Source organism: Pecten maximus, chromosome 7 (assembly GCF_902652985.1).
Source record: "Pecten maximus chromosome 7, xPecMax1.1, whole genome shotgun sequence".
NCBI lineage: Eukaryota > Metazoa > Mollusca > Bivalvia > Pectinida > Pectinidae > Pecten > Pecten maximus.
The window spans coordinates 35,856,683-35,880,284 of NC_047021.1; positions in this window are offsets into that span (position 1 = coordinate 35,856,683).

Genomic DNA, 23,602 nt, shown 5'->3' on the forward strand with positions numbered 1-23,602 from the left:
CCAAACTGTCGTCCCATACTGATAAAATGGTATTTCAACGATTTATGGTAATGAATGTGACATCTTTACATTCGAACGGAAAACCTAGGGATTATGAAATTCACGATTTGCTTTACCAATTGGTGAAACGGCTTAAGACCCTTCCATCTGGATTTGGAATTTTCAGTCAATTCGACCCCTCCCATTAACCCTTGGGTGTCAGGCCGATATGTGATGTCAAACGGTCAACTCATTCTGTTGATTATATCCAGGTTTGAATTAAACTATAGTAATGGTTACCCCTCCTACATGCAAAACTTGAGACCCAGAGGTCATGTGTCTGGGATATGAAAAGGAAATGTTTGACTGTTTAGTCAACTTTACCTCTTTTTGCCCACCCCTCAGTCTCCTCTGGATGTGTGTTCGTTGTCTCGTTTTCACAGCCCCAGTTCTCATTTTGAAAACGTGATATTAATTACACTTGACTTGCATGTACTTATTCCTGGAGTGTCTTTAAAGCAGCGGACCTTTCCACAGTAAGACCAATCGGGGTCTTGAAAGAGTACAATCCCATGTACTCTTGCAAAGGTCTCCAAGGAAATGATTCTTGTTTTCCTCTCATCGATTTGGAGTCAGAAAACCAAGAGCGTGCATGCCGTCAACACCCCAGCTGTTACAAAGCTTAAAACTATAGGACTTTCCTAGGTTGATAGACAAGTCGTTTTTGCAATCATGCTTACCATATCTACGCTAAGTATAAAAGACTTAATGCACTGGCTAGAACACATTTGTCTCCTTGTGGGCCTTTAAAATGCCTGACCGAAGTAGTTTCAGCCCATGAAAATGTCTGACACGTGGATAAACACTCCTGAATTCACTGCGACATTCTCTGTAAGAAGCATGCTGATGTTGACAACAGCAGATGTGTGAAACTATGTCGCTCTCTTTACGATATGACCTTACTCTGGTACGCCGTAAACAATCATTAGTTCATGAACTCTGCAGAAATAACAAAAATGTATCAGATGTGTCAAAGCTGTGATGAAATTTCATTTTCCTCTGTTTATTATTTATCTGCATCGATACACGTGATCCGATTGGTAAAGGAGTCTGTGTTAGTGTGTGTACAATATCTGTTATTATTTTCCAAGATGAATGTTGATGATTACCCACACGATAGTGGCATATTTTATTGGTATAGAAAAGATTATATGCATTATTTCCTCTCTTCAATAGGGTTATTTTACTTGAAAATTCCAGAGGATTCAAATTTTGTGATTTATGGCCATAACAAATCTTTGTCATTATTAAGATGTACGTTTGGAAATAACAATAAAACCCTTTACCTAAAATATATAACTCTTATGATCGATTAGAAAACGTCTACCTGAATATGCAGTTGCCTTCTCAGTTGATTACTATATATTGTTTAAAGACACCGGCTAATAGAACAGAAACGCCTCAGTCGTCATGATAAGATTGGTCGGGTGAGGATGTCTCTACATTTCCTATCTATATTTTGTGTTAGTTATGCGATTGTACGAAAGCCGGTTGGGACCATTTTCGTAGAAGAAAAAATATTTTTGTGGGTTATTACGCGACACAAAAGCGTTGTATCTCGAAACAAACGCGTTATTACGCGAAAATAACGCGTTTTATCGCGAAACTAGCACGTTATATCGCGAAACTAACGCGTTTTATTATACGACTGTGATTTGCCTCATTTGCCTCATTGGCCAATTCTAAACATTCTCACTTTGAGTGACATAACAATCCAACAAATCGATAACGTAACCAAATATAGTAACAAGAGACTTTCCCACTATCTGTGACGTCAAACATGTATGCTTACATGTACATGTAGGTATGTGCTCCCAGACAGAGTTTAGTAGACTGATTTCGTAAATGTTGTCACATTTACATTTTGTTGAATTCTAAGCAATACTAAATAACGAAGTTTAAATCATTTGCTGATTTTGCCTTATTTATTGTCATTTGGAACTTTTCTCCAGCCTATCACTATAATCTACGAATCCTATGACAGGTTATGGAAATAATTCTGTAATATGAAAATGTTGCAGTTTTGTCATATAATAAAGTAGTTATCGACCTGTTTTCAGGTATTGTTTGCCTAATTATTGTCGCAGTATTGTTTGCCTAAATATTACCGCAGTATTGTTTGCCTAATTATTATCGCAGTATTGTTTACCTAACTATGATCACGATAAAGTGATAACGCGTTAGTTTCGCGATATAACGCGCTTGTTTTGCGTAATAACGGAAGGTTTCGAGATATAACACGAACGCTTTGCGATATAACGCGACAGTTTCGCGATATAACGCGCTAGTTTCGCGATATCACGCGTTAGTTTCGCGTAATAACGCGAATAAAATATTATCTACTACGAAAATGGTTCCAACTGGCTTTCGTACCATTGTATACTAGTATTTCGTTTTTACAAATTCTTTATTCTTGCATAATCGTATTTAAATTTAGCACGAGTAATTTTCTGCAAACTTAATTTCTGTCGTTATAAAAATTCATATAAATCAATATGTAGAAGCACATAGCAGCTTGTTTCCTTTGTAAATCCTTTCAAAATTATTTTTGGACAATTTTTTAATCGAGCTTTACAAATTCTGAGCTGAGCTTGAATAAGAAATAATTACTAATTATAATCATTTCAACGTTGTCAGTATTAATTGACTCAGGGCCCATCATATCTTGTATTTAATACACTGTATAAGGCCAGCAGTTATACAAAAGCGACACCACTGAATGACAAATTTAAATTTGAAGTAATATCGAGATCAAATAAATGGTAAAAAAATGAATACTAAACTTCATCATTGAGCTATTTTCCCTTTTAGGACTAGTCATCGATGCTAGGAACCACAACTTTGAATATCCAGAATGGGGGATAGGAAGATCATACAAAACCTGAACAAGTATTTAAATACATAAATGCTGTTACATACCCATAACACTCCTTAATAAAATAAACTGCATATATCTACTCATTATTTAGCGCCACACAGCTAGTATGCTACAACTTACTTTCGGGATGCAGAGAAAGAAACCACAAAGAGTTTTTATTGAAGAAAAGATGGGCCTAGAACAGAATGAATTAGTAGGGTTTCATATAATGGACAGGAAGCTTCGTTATTCGTGTATTTATATGATTTGCCTTTATTGATTATATTACCTGTCGATTTATACTTACACATATATATACATATGTTGGTTTCTATATTGCGTCCTCTGTTATCTATTAGGTTTCCCTTGTATGATCCTTTAAGCGATGTCCTTGAACAAGTGTTTACACCACATGAACTGCTTCCTTTGTGACAGTGAGCGATATGTTTAGATGCCTGTTGTTCATACGTGCATATTTACATTTGCTCCGCATTCCCATTAACACAATGCTAAGAGGCAGTTTTCACCATATGCCTATATCACACAGTTCATCGGGCTCTATAACATCTAGCGGGAGTCGGAATACAGACAGCTTTGTTATGTAAACAAACAATATGGCCGCCAACGAGGTATCGCTTAATGGAGATATATACAAACACTATTTTTATCAGATTAAAATTGCTATAAAAATGTGTTAATTGTTTCTTAGTTGCAATTTATTATACTGCAAACGTAATTTCATGCCGTATCAGTAAGTAATCCGTTAACAAATTTACCAACAAATTGTTACAAAATCCTCTTGTACAGTTTTGCATTGATTGCATTTTGCAACTTATTCTCAAATGAAACTAAACTAAAAATGCCTTTCTGTCGTCTGCTAACAGTCAACTAATGCATTTTCTCAGACAATTACCAAATAGCAATCCCGAGCAGTGTATCCACTTCTAAACAAGTGACACTTCAAAATACCTCAGATTTCTTCGCGAATTCCACGTTCGTTTCGTGCATGTTCAATTTCCACGCTGAACATATGCTTTTCGCGAATATGACGTCACGCGATTTCGCAGTCCACTGGGAAATTGTTTTGCTACAGTTTATCAATTTAAAATATATTTTGTATACGTTTAACGCCAAATATACGAAATTAAACATTGAAAGAAAAGAAAAAGTGTTGGTTATCATGGTCACCTTCAACGCGCTATTATTTCCGCTGTTCAAAATTGACCAAAATGTTAAAGCAATGTAAATATAAGCAATCAATGAACAGTGGTTTTAATGTAGCCATATCGACTATAACAATATTAAAATGTGCATTGCTTAAAAAACGCACACTTTAATCATTTTGAAAAATAAAAAAGTAAATCCTGCACGCAAAACAAACAAAAGATTGATAGCAAAATAAAAGGGGAAAAGAATCGCCTGTTTCAATTTAAAAAAACAACAACTGTAAGTATGTGTATGTGTATTACCACGACGTGAACGTGAATATGCCATATCACTACCCAGTTGTAATACAGAAGAAAACACTAGATGGCAATCATTAAGACTTTAAAGAAAACGAACGGAGTTATTGTTTGTTTATAATTTTGCATTTCTCGCAACAGCTTAATTCATATTTTGGTATGATTTGTTTGTTGTTTTTTTGTTTGTTTATTTAAATCTGTTTGTTTGATTTCATTTCTGATTGACCTGCGAATGAAATATAACGATCGGGCCAACGATAATAGGGTCATCGATGGACGCTTTTATAGTGCTCTCACACTGAAAGGCTTCCACTATGCCAATTATTCCAATATATGATTAACGAAGATATTTCTATACTACAAATACTTCTCATGATATGTTGGTTGTACCGGTTTAAATTAATTCCTGCATTAATGCATCCACAATTATTTATGTAGTTTAAACCGTATGATAGTGAAAGACAATGAATACCGACATACATGCGAAACCGCAATTCTGACATCATAAAACAAGAGCAAAATATTTGTATGACCGTTGACCTTGAGACAGATATGTCACTTGCTGACCTTGAAAAGGATAAAATGTATCAGAAGCATTAAACTAGTTTTACATGACTGGGTAGACTGGAAGCAAGTTCAAGGTCAGATATATTCTATAGCCCTCAAACAACTCATCTTGTATAAGATAAGTCTAGATTATTTGTCAACATTTTATACTGATAAGTAAGCTAGCGTTGATTGAACTGATCTTTGATAAAACAATTTATCTCGTCTCTGTCAGGTCGATGATCGATACACATCCAGCATACCACTAATATTTCTGATAATTATTTCCCTGGAGTTATGAGATGAGACTGCTGCAGTAATTATAATGATGTTTTTGTAAAGTCTGTAAACCAAACCTGTCCATTTTGTAATTTGAACATTTCTAGCTTCACAGTGATGCCTGATGGCTACAGATGGTCCTTACAATTCTCCATATCTTCTAGAGTACATATACCAGGTTACGTTTATAATCTATAAACCATCACGTGACATATTATAGTAACAAACGACACGATTACTTGTCTTAAATCCAAACCGCCACGATTCCCTTCATCCGCTGTGCTGCACGCTATGATCTTGCGAGGTAGCTCTAAAGTCGAAGCTGACAGGACCAATATTCTGGTTTTGAAATTTGCCATTTCTCACTTTTTACGAGACGTTTCATTAATAGACCTGAATTTGATGGATTCTTAATACATACATATACAGAATTCCCCTTACTAGCGTACACCTACCATTAAATTGAATGGCCATAAACATTGCCAGTGTCTGTTTAATGATGAATTTATGGTGTCTGCGTATACGCCATAGTCAGGTTCCCCGTTCCGACTATCTCTAAAATCTACAGTGTATGATAGTATGTATAATCCTGTGATATGATTAATATATGTTATGTATGTGAATTAATATAGTCTGTATTTACATATTTTTCTTCTGTATTTATCGTCAGATGGTGGATCTTCGTCTGCAGTCCGTCTCTAGTCTGTCCGTCAGTCCGCCTTTTAACAGCTCCTGTTTTTCATATTTTTCACGGAAGTACTGGATGTTTTTATTTCTCAAAATGTATATAAGTATGTGTTTCTTTTTTCTATGTTGTGCGAATGTAGTTTTCAGTCTGATGAGAAACCTATTATGTAATTGCCGGTAGACGACCAGATTCCATATTGCTGGCGTAATATTCACGATAATAGCATACACTGTACATCACTATATGTATGTATCATTACTTACCATGTGTCTTAATTGCTGTTGAAATGTAATCTTGCAATTGTGAGCATAACGGCATGGTTATTTTGTGCAGTATACGTGATCCACATTAGCTTAATGTGTTCTTCTGAAATTTGCATTTTTACAAATGTTTTGCCGAAAACAACAAGCTGTTTAACAAATGACATGTCAACAGCATGATTAGCCATGATACATACTGACAATTGATCTAGTTACTTATGTTCCATTACAACCAGAGCACTGATTTATAGACTTATTAAAATATCACTGGATATGCTATTTACATGAACCTTAGAATAAGTTTATACTGCAAGAAATGTATTTATCAGGAATTAAATGGATAGACAATTTTCAAATTACATTTGTCCGGTCATATTGATGGAACTGGTCGTAATAGAAATAGACAGGCTGCCGTTTTGGATTCAAATTTTAGAAATATTCTTAGTTTTGAGGTTCAAATAAAGACAGACAGCAACCTTTGATTTTTATGTTTTCACATTATTTCTTAGAAAGTATTCTTTTTAATTCAATGTTTGATTTTAATTTTAGTTTTGTATGCCTTATGTCGAGACTGATAGCGATGATAACTTGATATCCAAACAACAAAATAATTTGTGTTTTTAAATCGAAGAATTTATTAAATCTAACTGATCTAATTTTATTTAAATCATTGCATTGTGGACGTTTATACGAAAGCCAGTTAGTACCAAATGAAGCAATTATGACACAGCTACTACATATTTTAATTAAGACATAATTATCTCGTAATTACAACTGGCTTTTTTTCGGAATTAAGGTATTAACACGTAATTGCAAATTAGGTATCTCGTTATACATGTAACAACATACCTCGTTATTACGACGTAGTATGTGTTTAATACTCCTTAGTTTTCTTTTGTAATAACGAGATATATTTGATTTAAACATATTTTATTTGTATCAATATATACAAGAGGATTGGGCACAAGTTTTCAAACTGATATGAAGCCCTTTCCCAATTATCATGATTTTTTACAAATTTTATACAAGATGACATGACATTTGAAACATCACCAATTATATTTGGAGAGAGAGAGAGAGAGAGAGAGAGAGAGAGAGTTCAGTACGTTTCGATATATATTTTCTTTATTTCGCACATATTTTGATTTATTTCATATATACATTGGACATTAGTTCAGTACGTTTCGATATATATTTTGTTTATTTCGCACATTCTTTGATTTATTTCATATATACATTGGACATGTGTATTGCTTTAAATAGAACAAAGTAAACAAGTATACCGCACGTGTGTGTATTCTAGGTATCAAGTTGGTGTCTCAATTAGTGCGATTAATATTGTTAAGTACTAAATTAAGTTAATAAATTCAAGAAATCTACGTGAAGAATTAGGTTTGTTTACGATAAAGACGTGGTCAAGTATTTACCAATAAACAGTTACAAATAAAGAAAAAGAAAACTATAATGTATATTAATTCAGACCATTTACATATACACTCATATTTATACATTTATTTCTGTTAATATGTGTTCATTGTTTTTACAAATTTTTATATTCATATATTGATCTTGATCCTGTCAAAGGGACTTTTGATATTGGCCTGCCTTAACTTCTGACAAAAACACGCGACATGTGATAGAAGATGTCGGAACAGCTTCACCTCAGCTTCAGTTGTAATCCTCAGTTCTTATTGACAATAGATATGTACAATGTATGATATAGAACAGTGTGACCTATCATTGACGTTGTTTATATGGAACGAGGTGTTGTCACTACATTTTACAGTCTGATTTCCCAGATCAGCTTTGGTGTTTGGTTGCCAGACGTTTTGGCTCACAAGGGGGAAGACTGTCAAACTTCCAGATTCAATTAAGATCAAATATCGTCTGCCTTTTTTATCATTCATATACAATAACTGAATTCATAGAATAAATCTGATTAAGCTGATTTAAATATATCGTTGGTACATCTAAATTGTCTGCTTCATACGCATGCGCAGGTGCATTTCATTCAGATTAACCCATCACTGCGCATGCACAGATTAAGAACAAACAGAGATCACGTGATATATTGATATCCAAAAGCATGTGCAATCAGTAGATGAAATGTACATGCATACTAGAAATAGAACATCGTAAATGCATGCCCCTAAATATCTATAGATAGCTCACTGAATCACTACTGACCCAAATACCATGATATTGTTGTCATTCCAATTCCCATACCTACGATAGCTGTACTCCATATGAACATCTGCATGCTTTGAAGTCCGTTAGAAGAATTAAATACGAGACAGCAAATGACCAATTTGTAGTGTTTTTCTTTGACATCTCCCTCATTGTGAGCCCCATTTCCAACCCACATCGTCTAATGTTGTCCTAAACTCCTTATTAGGGCTCCTGATGACGGTGACATGAGCAGTCTCGCAGTTAAAATGTCTCGCTAAGATCGATGTCTAATTCAATAAATTAGATTTAGTCGACAAATTATACTTGAAACAGAAACACTTGCCATTAATTGACGATATTAGTACTAAGAGCTGACAAAATATTTTTACACCAAGACGATTGGAGTCGTAAGTGAATGGGCGACCTACGGAAGATTCTATTTTGAGAGATTATGATTTAATCATTGCCTTTTTACAACGTCATATGATACCTTTAACAACCTTTGTGACAAAACAAATGGTATATATTTAAACCAGAGAGTAAGCTAGTGCAAACAACACTTATCAATCATCGATTATTATTTGAGGTCGATAAGCAGTTATATGCACCGGAGAAAGAAATATTAACCGAGATAAAATCTACGTCAATATCATTTTTAGATTGATATTTATATGGTAACAAAAAAAAAATCTTAATTTTGAAATTGATAGAAAATCGTGCGATTTTGTTATCCAACATGATGAATCTTGATTTTGGTATGACTACATTTTTAATTTAACACAAGTCACCAAGAAAAACGTACTGCATTTTCAAATTACATTATGACGTTATAATTGACGTCATAACGATACTATTACATGTAATATCTATGTTTCTAAAGATAGCAACTGAAGTTACTATCACCCAACACTTTAAGTAGACACAGAAAGAAAAAAGAAAGTAAGAAAACAAATCAGCCAGGACTTACGAGATTCCTTATTTAGATCATCATTAATGTTATAAAGGCTGCCATTGGTCAGAGGCCTTTATAACGATTCTGTTTACTCGGTCTCTGGATTGGTGAACCGGAGCATGCAGAAGAAAATGTATTTATACTGCTGTACAGACGACCTTGGAGGATATGTAATTTTGTAGCCAGAAGATATAATTTACACAGAACATTGCATACTTATTTGTGTACTTTGTTGTGAAATACTCTTCATGTTAGTAAAGAAAATCACAAGTTGACACCGTATAACTGTAAGAAATATCCCGTGACACAAATTGAATGCTACATGTACAACATTTTTTCCCGCTTTTTCATCATTTCGAAAACCTTAATTCTCCTGCTGTAAGTATGACAGATACTTTGGCACCTCGATCGGAGAAGCCTTAAGATACTAGCTTGCAAGAAACCTTGCGTATGTCATTCCGAACGCCTTCTGTAAGTGCTAAATATCCTGACTCAATTTCTCGTATGACAATTCAATTAGGTTTCCTGACGGGTCAAGTGGGGCCCTTTACGGGGTAAGTAAAAGGTACATATTATGATGATTTCGTCATTAAACAAAAGCATATCACTAACAAATTATATATATTTTAATTTCAACATTTCTCCTCGTTTTATTATCCTCACAATAAGATTTTCATGTAAAGAGACAAGATATAAACATTGTATAGGTGTGTTACTATATCGATAAACCCTTCGTGAGGTTCAGATAAAGGAGGTTAGACCAAGGAACTTAGACGGAGGACAGTCACACATCATATTATAACCAGGGACAGAAACTGCGAGTTGTTAACAAATACGGGAAAAGGTATGGAGTCACCAGCCCGACCAGGTGGGTTTTCCCCGGATATTTCGGTTTCCTCCCCTTTTTTCGTAATTGTTGTTAAATAAGTAAAGTTCACATTAACGTTTACCAGGACATGACATATTGAGCAATCCATCCAATTGCCTTTAACACATGTCAATGCAAGTATTGGAGGATTGAAGAATAGTTCCTGCTGTCCATAATGCAGATTTGTAAGAGGCGACTAAATTTAAGATCTTTATCTCTTTTTCTCCTTTTGTTTCACTGCGTGTTTTCTTCACATTGTCTCCTCTGACACTGTATTTAACTTTTGATCTCGAGTTGAAACAGTGTGGTATCTCAAAAACATTTGCTACTAGGAATATGCATTGAAATGTTTTATATTCGAGTTGAAAAATAAGATGTTAACTGATATTAATTCCTCTTCTCCGAGTTGAGAGTTTTTCCTAAGGGATTTTCACCTTAACCGTGATATACCGATGTCATTAAATGGTAATTGCTGTTCTCCGTCTAACACTGAATGTAACAAAGGAACCTTATGTGCCCATTCCGATATTCTTATAATAGAGCGGGAGGAAGAGGGCGGGATGTATTACAATCGTGCTATGACATGACATTGATCACTATTGTTTCTAATTTGTGCAAGAAAGAACGACATGAAGGTTCATTTTGAAGGTGATATCACCTTATCGAATGCAGAGCATGATTTTTACACGTTCATCGAGGCTTGGAATATTACGCGTGTCTTCCTTTCGGCAAAAAAGGAATATAAATAAATAAAAAATTAAAAACAAAAAACAAAAACAAGAAAAAGCACACACACACAAAACAAAAATAACAAAAAACAAAAACAACTAGAACATTATATATATCTAACCTAGAAGGTATGTACTGTAGAACAGAAAGGACTCTATTCCATGCTTTCCATGACGTTCTCTGGTAATAGTATTGCGTTCCAAAGCGTTCTCTTGTAGTAGCATTGCGTTCCTAAAAGGCGTTATCTTTTAATACTTTTGCTTTTCAACGGGTTCTCCCGTAATAATAATGCGTTTCAAGGTGTTTTGTAATAACATTGCGTTCCGGTGAGGCGATTTGTTGTACAACTATTGCCTTCACATGTGTTTACTATTAGTAGTATTGCATTTAAGTGCGTTCTATTGTAATAGTATATTTCAGCTAATTTCCTATCCTTTAGCCTCCGTAAGTCGTATTTCACATTTCACTCGTATCTTATAAAAACTGATCAATTCATTCATTCACAAACAGGCATTACAAATAGTGCTGTTGTTAACATTGATTTGGCTTACGGTCGGATAATGACTTGTTTTTTTTTTTTTTTTATTATTTTTTTTATTTTTGGAATGTCTGTACCAAATCAATATCGTATAAATAAGTTACCTCCCTTTGCAACAGACAAAGAACGACTGCACGTGGTTCGGGGATTAATTGTGGTCTAAAACGGATTTGAAGATAGATTTGACCTTGACCTTATCGTGTACCATTTATAGGTATTTTTTTAGCAAGGTAGACAAATTAACAGGCAGCAGGATCAGCCAGTTCAAACGAGACAATTGTTTTCGGATGACGAGTAAACGAAACGGAGAGAGATAATACTACCAGGTAAAACAGCCTGTAACAAATGTGTTATAGATACGACTTCAGGGAAAACCTTAAAATAAATAGGAACAAAACAATAGTTCGGCAATCAGCTATTAGCACACAACTTGTAATCTGTGCCTATTGTGTCTGTGATTGATTTCGGGGTGTAGGGGTGAGGCGACACGCAGATTTCATTTCACTTTCAGACAATAAGGATTGGTTCTAATTAATGTGGGGATAAACAGCTGAGGTGGGGATGCGCGCGTGCGGTTTACGAAATTACACGTGTTCTGTTAGCAGGTTACTTGATGGCAGACTTAAGAACGACCCGACAGTGACTTCTAGACGGACACATTTATTCACGACCACATGTGTTTACAATATGGCTGAAACATAACCCAGAACGAGGCTCTTCTATAGTCCGTATCAATATGTTACTATGGACAGTAACAAACATGTTGTATGTATCATTAAAGTTCTTCATATCAAATAACTTATCTTCATAAGTCTGGGCTCGAATGTTTCCGTCACAGGGAACAAAACATGCATAGGACGTGCTATTTTTTAAATGCCGTTCCTGATCGCATGATTCCGACACCTTGTCATCCCTCCGTCTCATCTTATATTCTATCAAGTTTCAAATAATCAGTCTCGGGATACGCTTTGGTATACGTGTATGTAAGGTGATGGAGATGTAGGACAGCAGTATTCTTTATTTCATCGGTGCATGCTGGTGTAAACTAAGTGATCAATTAATTAAGCGTCTGGTTAACCGAGACTATTAAACCAGGAAGTGCCAGTACTAGTTTTGCTAATGGTAAGATTTTGACGGAAGTAAACAATCTGACGGCTATATGATCTTGATAGAAACCTTTTTTCGTTGTCAAACAATAACATATATACATTATATGCATGTACATAATATGTCATCTAATTAAACTAATCTAAAAAAATCGGATTTTATATTATTTCTGTACGTGTGTGTGTATCTCAGATCTCCAGTCCAATGTTTTGAGAGTTGATATTCAATTAATAAACAGTCTGTCTAGAGTTCTTAGGTCCGTGGTTCGAATATACACACTGAAATCTAGTAGTATTTTGTCTAAGCGATTTTCTCGATATGCTGGTGCCTGTTCAAGGTTTCGTCATCATTCCAACACTTTAGAACTATATGCCCTTATTCCCCTTGCCAGCATGGCTTCTAACGATCGATATACACGGAATATTTTCAAGTCTGGGAATAAACTTAATTTACATTTTTTTTGTAAATTCTGACTGTCACCCCCTCATCGCTATCGAGGCTTCAACGTTAAGATGACATAATATCAATGTTATCGAATTACATCTGAGCCAAAATGGCTGGCTTTTTAAGTAATACAGAGCTTCTGAAAAAAAAGCAAACATAAATATTACGTATAAGTCTTGGAGACTCCAAATATAACTGTAATATGATTTAAGACGGATAGAAATGGCATATGCACCCCCTGTGTCAAAAACAAGTATATTGTTCTGCTAATTTCTTCTGGGAATACTGATAAATGCTGGAGCTTTTTCATTTTGGCGTTGACTGTTAATGGAGAAATGTTTCACAAGAAAACGTACAAGTGCTCTTTTCCCTAATAAGTTATATGATTTCGGTGTTCTACCGATATTAGACTCGATTTGTTTTCGCTGTATTTCTGCAAAATGATATAAACAAATACATGTATATAACATGTCTCCACATCTTATCTGATAATGTGATATTTCAAATATCAAATTGTCAATTTTGTAATGTGTCGCGAAATTGTTTGTAAATTATATCCATTCTTATATTTGATAATATAATTCTTTATGACCGATTTCTAAAATTGTTTTAAGAAAGCGACTGTTAGACAAAAATGCTGGTACAATAAACTATAAACTATTACATTGTATATAAACCGGTTTTGAAGGAAAACATTATTTCAATTTGAGGAATTGATAAACGACACTGATATGTATATATTTATTAAAAAAAAAAAGCAAAAAAAAAAAGCAAAAAAAAAAGCTTTAGAGCAGTACTTAAGACGACTTATCAAATTATATATATAACTAGCTTTTACATGTACGTGGAACTGTTTTCATATCAAATCCTAAAGTAATTAATAAACGTAATACAACAAAATATTAATTTTAATATTTGAACTTCAGTTCATTCGTTCTTCACTTCACATTCACAAAGATTTATTAAAGTCGAGTTAATGATCGAAAATATTAAAATTTTCCGCTGGCTCTAATAAAAAAAAAAAATACATTGTTTGAACATATCACATTTGGTATCCAAAGCTAGACTTGTCTTTCTAAGTTGTAATCATCTCAACGTTATACGTACATTAAATGACTGAAGTGATCAAAATATGCAGCAACAGCTTTTGTAATATATTGATATTCAAAGACGAATTGATAGGCATTTTCACAATGCAATCGCACGTAACTGCAGTTAATATTTTGTTCACAGTCAAAGAAAGATGAAACTCATATACGAAAAATTCTACAAAGACATAAATCAAATATAATTTTGGCCCCAGCATGGAACCCTGTGGAACACCAGAAGAAATATTCCATCACCTCGATGCCGCCCAGTTAACAGTTACTTTGTATTGCCGATCTCTAATATAGTTGTTGAACCAATTTGAAATGCTATCCCTGATGAAGCGTGTTTATGTAATAATAATTCGTGACTCTCAAAAACTTGACACAAATTGAAAAATCTTTTGATCAACAGCGTCAGGCGCAAAAGCAGTTAAGTATTAGAGATTGGCTATCGTAGACCTTTTTTGACAATATTGGTATTGATGACATTGATCTATGATTTGTAACACAGTTTCTTAGACCAGACTTAAAATTGGTATTACATGTGAAAATTACCTTCACGAAGCGATTTATCAAACAAATTGGAACACACAGTTCATGCTCACATTCTTTCAAAACTATCGGAGTATACCAGATATATTGTAGTACCGACAAGCCTTCTTTATATCAATATTATTCAAAATCTTAAGAACTTTGGTACAGCCCAGGTCAATTGTGCAAAAGAGATTTTCAAAAGAGTTATAATTGAATACACAGGATGATAATGCATGAAATCATTATCAGAAGTAAACACACTGTGAAAAAAGTTATTACACATTCCAGCGGCTTCAACATTGCAAGGGGCCGCGGTGGCCGAGTGTTTAATGTGTCCCGACACTTAATCACTAGCCCTCCCACCTCTGAGTTGCGAGTTTGAAAGCTACCTGGGGCAGTTGCGAGGTACTGGCCGTAGGCCGGTGATTTTCTCCGGGTACTCCGGCTTTCCTCCACTTCCAAAACCTTGCACGTCCTTAAATGGCCCTGGCTGTTAATAGGACGTTAAACAAAAACAAACAAATCAACATTGCATTTAGGATTAATATCAGAATTACACATCGACTTTGGAATATGATTTTAATAATACAATTAAGATTTTTAGATTTTGTACTTTAGCACAGGAGAAGTAAATATACTCCAATATTTGCACGATTTGATTGTTTCAATAGCCCTGTTAATCACTTAATGATAATTAGACTAATGATGTAGATAGGTATTATGATACACTACAGATATTTCGATGTGCTCTAATGCTGATTTCTCCCAGTAGATTTCGATTTAACGCTAGATAGTGGATTTTAAACGCTCATTTGGGGTTGATCTGCTTAATATCAATATTGTTTAGTGGCCATATGAGAAGAGCATCATGCGACAATTTTGTAAATTAAACGCCATATGATTAAGAATAGCTTTACCGAGGATAAAGTGTAGCAACAGTTGACACAGTCATACGTAGACAAAATCGAGACTGCAACACATTAATAAAATCAGCTGGCCCTTGGAGAAATGAACTCAAATCGAAATTATATTAATCCCCGTATATGCTTATCATAGGCACGCATACTTGGGGATTGAACATCACATTGATTGGGTTTATGGTAGCATGAACGCAGTTGACAGTAAACGTATTCTGAGCTCTTCATAAAAAATCTCCGTTGCCAACTGCATTCATCCGATTCAGATTACCCTTAATGAAGAAAAAAAAAAAACGGTACGCTCAATTCAATACATGATTGTAAAAAAATGAATGGAACTAACAAAATTTACTAAACTAGTCTTTGATGCTACAAACTCACCGCAAATTCAATAATTTAACCACATATTCTTCCTTATTTTATACACATTTTTCTTTTTCTATAGTTTCGTAACATTCATTGGCGTTTATATAGTCGACGTTTCCCCTACCAAAACATTGTGTTATGGTTGATGCAGTGGCAGTTTTAAGATGCATATAGCTGCTTGCCTAGAATTTCGTTCATAGCCGAGGCCATAAAAATAAAAATATCTCAATATTTTTAATGATCGACATCTGCCGTCAATTTACCTGGCAGGGTAACTGGTGGGTGTCCGAGTTATTTCATTCAGTTCTTATTGCCTTGCGTTTTATCAGTAATAGGGCTTTCAAAAGGTAACTCGATGCGAGATATGTCAACCTTATCGCCCTGTATGATTTTAAATGCACTGCTGTAGCAGTAAATCATATCGATAATTTACAGGTTCCAATCAAGTCCTTAGCTTTCTATTGATTTATACAGTCCAGCGAAGGTGTAAAATGTATTTCTGAATTGGTGCAAACGTCTGTTTTATTTTACTAGTGTAAAACCCACCATTATCAGGGGTTCGTTTTAAAGCTGATAATAAGCGGACACTTTACAATATATTATTGTATCCAATCAATTGTATGATATAAATCTTAAATCGTTTCTTTTAGTAATTGGACCGTTTCACTAATTATACTTCGCGATATCCCATCTGCATTCACTTCAGGCTCCCGTCCTTATACGACACTGGCTATTGCGAGGACGTTAAACTTCTAAAAAGCACTTCAGGCTGTTTAGAATGAGCAATAATAGCCCAGGTATCGAGCCATTGTCAAGGCCGATACTTATCAGTGAGAAATAGGGCATACAGTGTAACACTCCTATTGTATGCATTATACAACTGATTGTGTTGCTATATGAAAAGTCAAATTACTAGAGCATGAAATGAAGCTCAATAAAATTAGGTTGAAGGAATAGAACAGTATATAATAAACCATATCAAAATTCTTCCTCTATAGATCAACAATATTGCTTTTCATCTATTTTCAACAGCACACAGTAAGACTACAGATTTTAACTAAAGGCAACCAAAAGGAGTAAACATTACACATTTTGTTATCCAATACAAAAACTGGGTAGTAGGTACAAGCCTATCTAAATTCTTTTTCATAACGGATATGTAACCGTAGGGGTATAACCTTTGACAAGTCTCCACTCAGAAAAAGATATCAATGGTGTTTGTTTTGTTAGTGTTGTGTGATTTAACGTCATCACAACACCCAAGGCCGTATGAGGACGGACGCCAGGGGATGCTTACAAACATTTAAGTTCTTTTAAGGCAAGAATTACCTCATATCATAGTGGGTTATTTTGGGGAATTCGTATAATAAGTCAGTGCTAAATATTCTTTTGATATTAATAATAAGAAAGCATTGTAAGGAATATGTTTCAGTTTCATGCTTGTACGAAAGAAAAACCGAAATGAAAACTGAATGAATACGTGTACGCGCGATGTTTCTTTCATACCAGCAAGAAACTAAATAATATTCCTATCATTGCTTATGATTAATAATTATTTCTGAATAACAAAGGGAAAAAACAAAAACCGATGTATAAATCCGCCTATTCAATAATTTGATTACGGAACATTTAAGCATTGAACTGCTTTCGGTTTGTAGTTATGGGCCAACTGGACATAGACAAATTTAATGAAGTGCGTTAACGCTTTATCTTCATGTTAAATCAGAAGCGAAGTCTTGATTTCAACATTGGATGGCAATGAGACGTATACACTGCGTGTACGTGAACAGTAGTTTGTGTAGTAAACAGGAATCCCATTGACGGCAAAGAAATCACTCCGCTAGGTGGTGTGACGCCAGATTAATTCATCTAATCATTATCATTTAAGTGAGCGGAGCTTTTTTCATAGATGTATGAAAGAAAATATTAGCGAATCAAAAAGCAGCATTCTGCGAATGAACAGCGAACAAGTGTGTGTTAACAAGTAGATAAAATGACAATAAAAATAAGATAGAAAACGCCAAATCTGGCGAGGAGTTTTCTGATATTGTGCCATGTGAAGAAGGAGTCAAGGTGTCTTTATCCCTTTAAATGATTACCAGATGTGCTCAGGTTTAGAAAATAAGAACTAACTCTGTAGAGTGGTGTTCGATATGGACATTGCTTCAAAACGGAACAGGAACCTAGGTGACGGACGGAAATAGGCAACATTCTATCCCCCTCCCATGGATTGACAGAGACGTAAAAGGAGAGAATACCCACATTCAAGAGAAATCGTGATTCCTACTGAAAATCGATGAATCAAGGGCAAATTATGAACAAGGTATACATTCGCATGGAGACTGTAGATAAGGTAAATAAATAGAAAATGATGACTACATTTTCAATGATTTACGCCGACTAAGTTTCTACATGTGCAGAGACATATTTATACAGCGCGTAATCAGATTTCAAATTAGAGCCCGCAGTTTCATAAGTAATCTTATTGAGAAGGCAATTATTTACCCGTTGACCAATGCAAGGTTTCACATATACATGTATGTAAATGCGAACATTTGTTTATGACACTAAATGAAAAAGTCCGTTTACGCAGCCCTGACATCGCCTTTAACACCAATCGTTCTGAGTAGTATACAAAGGACCCTATTGTTTATCAGAAGATAGTTTCTCGAAATCGATATCCTTAAACTGGTATTTTTAGATGCTCCTATACGGTTTTGATGGTCTCCCCGTTGCTTTGCATATAAGAGCTCACAAATGCACAAATTGCACGAATGCTACACTTGTGAAAAGTTCATTTAAATATTTTATTAATAGTTTTATTATTGGTGGAAATATATGCTGAAGAACGAATAAACAACAACGAACACGTGTGTTTACTCTTCAATGGCGTTACTATCAATTGAAATTGGTTTGATGCAGACGAATATCACGATTCTGGAGTTCTTTAGTTTATGCGTAGGTGTAGATTTATTTCATTCAAACCTTTTGTTTGTTTGACAGATTAACGCGAATAACAGTTTATGCTATCCAGCCATGCAAAAACAAATAAGTAAAATTAGAAAAATAAATTTTAAGCTAAGGCAAATGCTTGTTTATTGAATTATTGCCATGTGGTTGTTTTCCAAGGGTAGACTCAACAACAGAATCATATAGAAGATGTTAAGATATTTTCATTTGGAGACGTGTACATGCACCATTGACAATATTTGTGACTTTTCATTCTATGTATTAGAATATGACAAATTAAAACCATTGTTAGTTTTTTTCAGTTTCAATAGGTGAGGAACATCTACAAGCTCCCCTCTTCAAATTGATCTGAAATTTGCTGTTAATGTGGTTATATGCAGTACCAAGCAAACAAACAAAGGAAAGTATATTAATAAATAGCTACCATTGTTTAGCTTATACATTGTATAATGTACAAGATTGACTAACACGCACTTTGCTTCCCATAAGTTAGTTTATATAACAAAAATGATTTGGTTTGATATCCATGTACAATCATATCACATTTAATTACAACTCAATCCTCCTATTAAACTGTGTGACCAAAACATAAAAAAATCATCTATCCCTCCATCCCCTCCATCAATATACCCATCTTCAACTTTGATTTAGGATTGTAAAAAAAAACAACTATCAACTGAAGAATCACATATATATTTTGCTAGACATTACTTCGCTCTCCTTTATCGTACATTAAAGTAATGTGGATATATCTTTATATTTCTATCAATACTCGATTGGACAATTGATGAAACGTGAAGACTTTAGACGACACGATGATGTGCGGTAGTATAATACCAGTGTTGATGTGTTTAGAGAGTAAGACAAACACAGTTCCCGCTGGCTGATATAATATACAAATGTAACGGTAACAGATTTCGCTCTTGCATGCTGTAGCAATAGATTATGAAGACAGATTGTTCGATTTGATGTGGTCGTATTCTTGTCATGTCCAAAGGTCCTGTTGCCTTGATAATCCTAGACTGTTTACCTAGACAGAGGCATGATCAGATCGGACAAGACATCAGACAATGTAGTTAATCTTGTTTTATCTTGTTTAGTCACAATACGTCCCCGTGTCCCTATATCTCCGGGGCAGTATTGTGAAGAGGTCACATCGCCCACGGTTTCTTTATTTAACATGCCATTTGTTGACTTATTACTGTTTAGGTTTTGAAACTAATTAATACATATCGTGCTGTTGTTTTTATTCGTTGATTTTCCTCATGTCTCGTTGACTGTTTGTTGGCGGATGCTCATTTCGTTATAATCTGCTTGCCTATCAGTTAGGGTTTCCTCATTTTTTATTTTTGTCTTTCTGTTTTTGTTCTCCTCCCTTTCTGTTTTTTTGTTTTGTTTCTTTCTTCCCCCTTTTTTAGCTTGATTAATTTATTTGTTTTTCCTTCCTTTCCTTTTTTGTTTCTTCTTCCTTTCTGTTGTGTTTGTTTATTTCTCCGTCCTTTCTGTTTTGTCCGTTTGCATGTGTCTCTTGCTTTCCTGTTTTTGTCTGTTGTTTTCGTATCCCATTCCATGCTGTTAAATCTGTTTGTTCGTTACGCCCCCTTTCTGTTTTTGTCTATTTGTTTGTTTCCCCCTTTTCTGTTTTTGTTTGTTTGTTTCTCCTTTTTTGTTTCTGTCTAACTGTTTATGTCTCCTTTCCTCTGTGTTTTTGTTTGATTGTTTCTCCTTCCTCTCTGCTTTGTCTGTCTGTTTTTGTCTCATGTTTTTTTATCTGTTTTTCTCTATTTGTTTGCTTCTTTTTCGACTTGTTTTTATGTCCTTCAATTTTGTTTTTTGTTCTGTTTGTTTCTCCTTTCTTTCTGTTATTGTCAATTTGCTTGTTTCTGCTTCCTTTCCGTCTTGTTTTATTGTCCTTCTATTCTGTTTTTTGTTTGCTTTTGTGTCATTCCTTTCTGTTTTTGTCTGGTTTTTTTTCCTTCTATTTGTATTGTTTTTGTTTGTTTGTTTGTTTCTCAGTCCCTTTTGTTTTTCCTTGTTTGCTTGTTTATCCACCCTTTCTGTTGTTGTCTATATGTTTATGCCTCCTTACTTTCTGTGTTTTTTCTTTTGTTCGCATCTCCTCCCTTTCGGTTTTTGTTTGTCTGTTTGTTTCTCCTCCCTATCGGTTTTTTTCTGTTTGCTTTCTCCCTTTTCTGCCTTTTCTGTGTTTTTCTCCTTACTTTATTATAAGTATTTATAGTATGTACCTCCTAATGTTAAATATCTGACTTTTCGAAATCCGCTTGGAATTTTCGAACATGTAATGATTAGAAGACTTAATATACTATTGCCTAATTAATGCAGCTCGAATACGTTTACCCTATTTACAAGTTTATGATGGCTATCTTTAGATAAACAGTGACATTTTTTCGTATATTTTTTTTTAATATTACCAGTACTCATACCGAGGTATCATACCGTTAAGTAACAGGTTCAAGAAAAACGATTTTATTGTCTGTTGAAAGCTTTTCCCCGAGGACGAACGTCAAAAACATTGAAACAATTATGTCTTTTCCGTCTGTATGTTTTTTTAATCGAAAGGAATAAACTAAAATTTATATCCTGAAATTGAAAACTTAAACGTTTTTTTTTTTATATTTTGTTATATACGATTTACATGAGTATTAAAAAAAAGTAATGGGCTTTGTCTTCTTTTTCATTTTACAATTGCCAACAGTGACGTCCAAATCGATAAGAAACGAACTGAAGGTGAAGGTCGAATACAACACCTGCTCACCTTTACGCTGCCTTTGTAGTTTGTCACCATAGATGTGGGCGGGGCGGCTACCTGATTATTACCGACAGATAATCTCGAAACCATATCCCCGAAGATAAGCTACTTCGAGTTTGTGTGATGTAGTTACTTATTACCTAGTGATTTAAGACATAGCAAGTTTGTATTGCAATGCTACTTTTTTAGGTGGCTATGCGATTATTAACGTTAGTGTATTGTAAAATATGGCAAATAACTGTATGTGCGAGTAAGCAAAGATAACCGAATCACTAAGAACACTGGAACAACCCTGTTATCGATGCTCAATAGAGACGGCACAACACACAAGAGATGTGTACAGGAACTTGTTGTCCGTACTCAACACACACAACACACTAGCTCTATAAACAGGAGCATATTTCCCGAACTCAAATAGAGGGAGCACAACATACTAGTACTATATACAGGAACTTGTTACCCGTACTCAATACAGTAAACACAACACACACCAGCGAAATAAACAGGAACTTGTTACCCGTACTCAATACAAAGTGCACAACCCACCAGTCCTATATGCAGGAGTTTGCTACCCGTAATTAACAGAGGGAATATAACCCACCAGTGCTATATGCAGGAACTTGTTATCCGTATTCAATGCAGAGAGAAAAACCCACCAGTGCAATAAACAGGAACTTGTTACCCGTACTTAATACAGGGATCGCAACCCACCAGCGCTATATACAGGAACTTGTTACCCTATATCAAGCGTCATGATCGCTGTGATCGGAGACAAAATCCCTGTTAGCCGTCCCAAACTCTCGAACTGTGACGTATAGTAACCGGTGCCGCGGTAAGGTTGCAACCACTTTATGAAATAGCTTATCATTTGCTGACAGGAAATCGAAAAAAATTGCCAAATTCAAAATGAAGATTAAAAGCACTTGTTTACGCCTGCCTTTTACATTTGTAGACCCTCACACCGATTTCTTGAACATCACCTATTTACTTCCGTAAATATGCATGTACATGCACGCTATAGATCCTCTGTATATTGTGTAACATTTGAGATTTCATTTGTTCTTGTAAAACCTGTATCAGCGACCACATGTCCATACATTTGTATCTATAATATGATTATATATGAAGTAAAACCTGTATTAGCGACCACTGTTGATATATACTATATGTTTATGGATATATTACATCCGAACCTGAACAAGCAGCCACAGTCTATATCTAAAATATGTATATTTATACAGCCAAACCTGTATTAGCGACCACTATCTATATCCACCAAATATGTATGTATCAATAAAAACCTGTATTAGCGACTACTCTCTAAATCCACCAAATATTTAGTTTACATCGACAGCTGTATAAGCCACCACTGTCTATATATTACATGCATATATCTACAATATGCTTATGTTCAGCCAAACCTGTGTAAGAGACCGAAGTATATGTGTTTTCATAAGAGTATACTTGTATTATCGATCACTGTCTATATCTATCATATCATTATCTAGACAACAAAACCTGTATTAGCGACCACTGTCTTTATCTAACATAACATTTAGATACCCAAACCTGTATTAGCGGGTCACTGTCTATATCTTCCATATCATTATTTAGACAACCAAACCTGTATTAGCGGCCACTGTCTATATCTAACATATAATATAGACAAACAAACTTGTATTAGCGGCCACTGCCTATATCTAACATCATATTATTTAGACAACCAAACCTGCATTAGAAACCACTGTCTATATATACAATAATATTATTTAGACAACCAAACCTGTAATAGCGGCCACTGTTTATATCTAATATAACATTTAAACAACCAAACCTGTATTAGCGACCACTGTCTATATCTAACATCACATTATCTAGACAGCCAGATCTATATTAGCGACCACTGTACAAATGTAGGTTTATATAACAGTATACCTGCATTAGCGACCACTGTCTACATCTAATATAACGTTATTTAGACAATCAAACCTGTATTGGCGACCACTGTATATATCTAC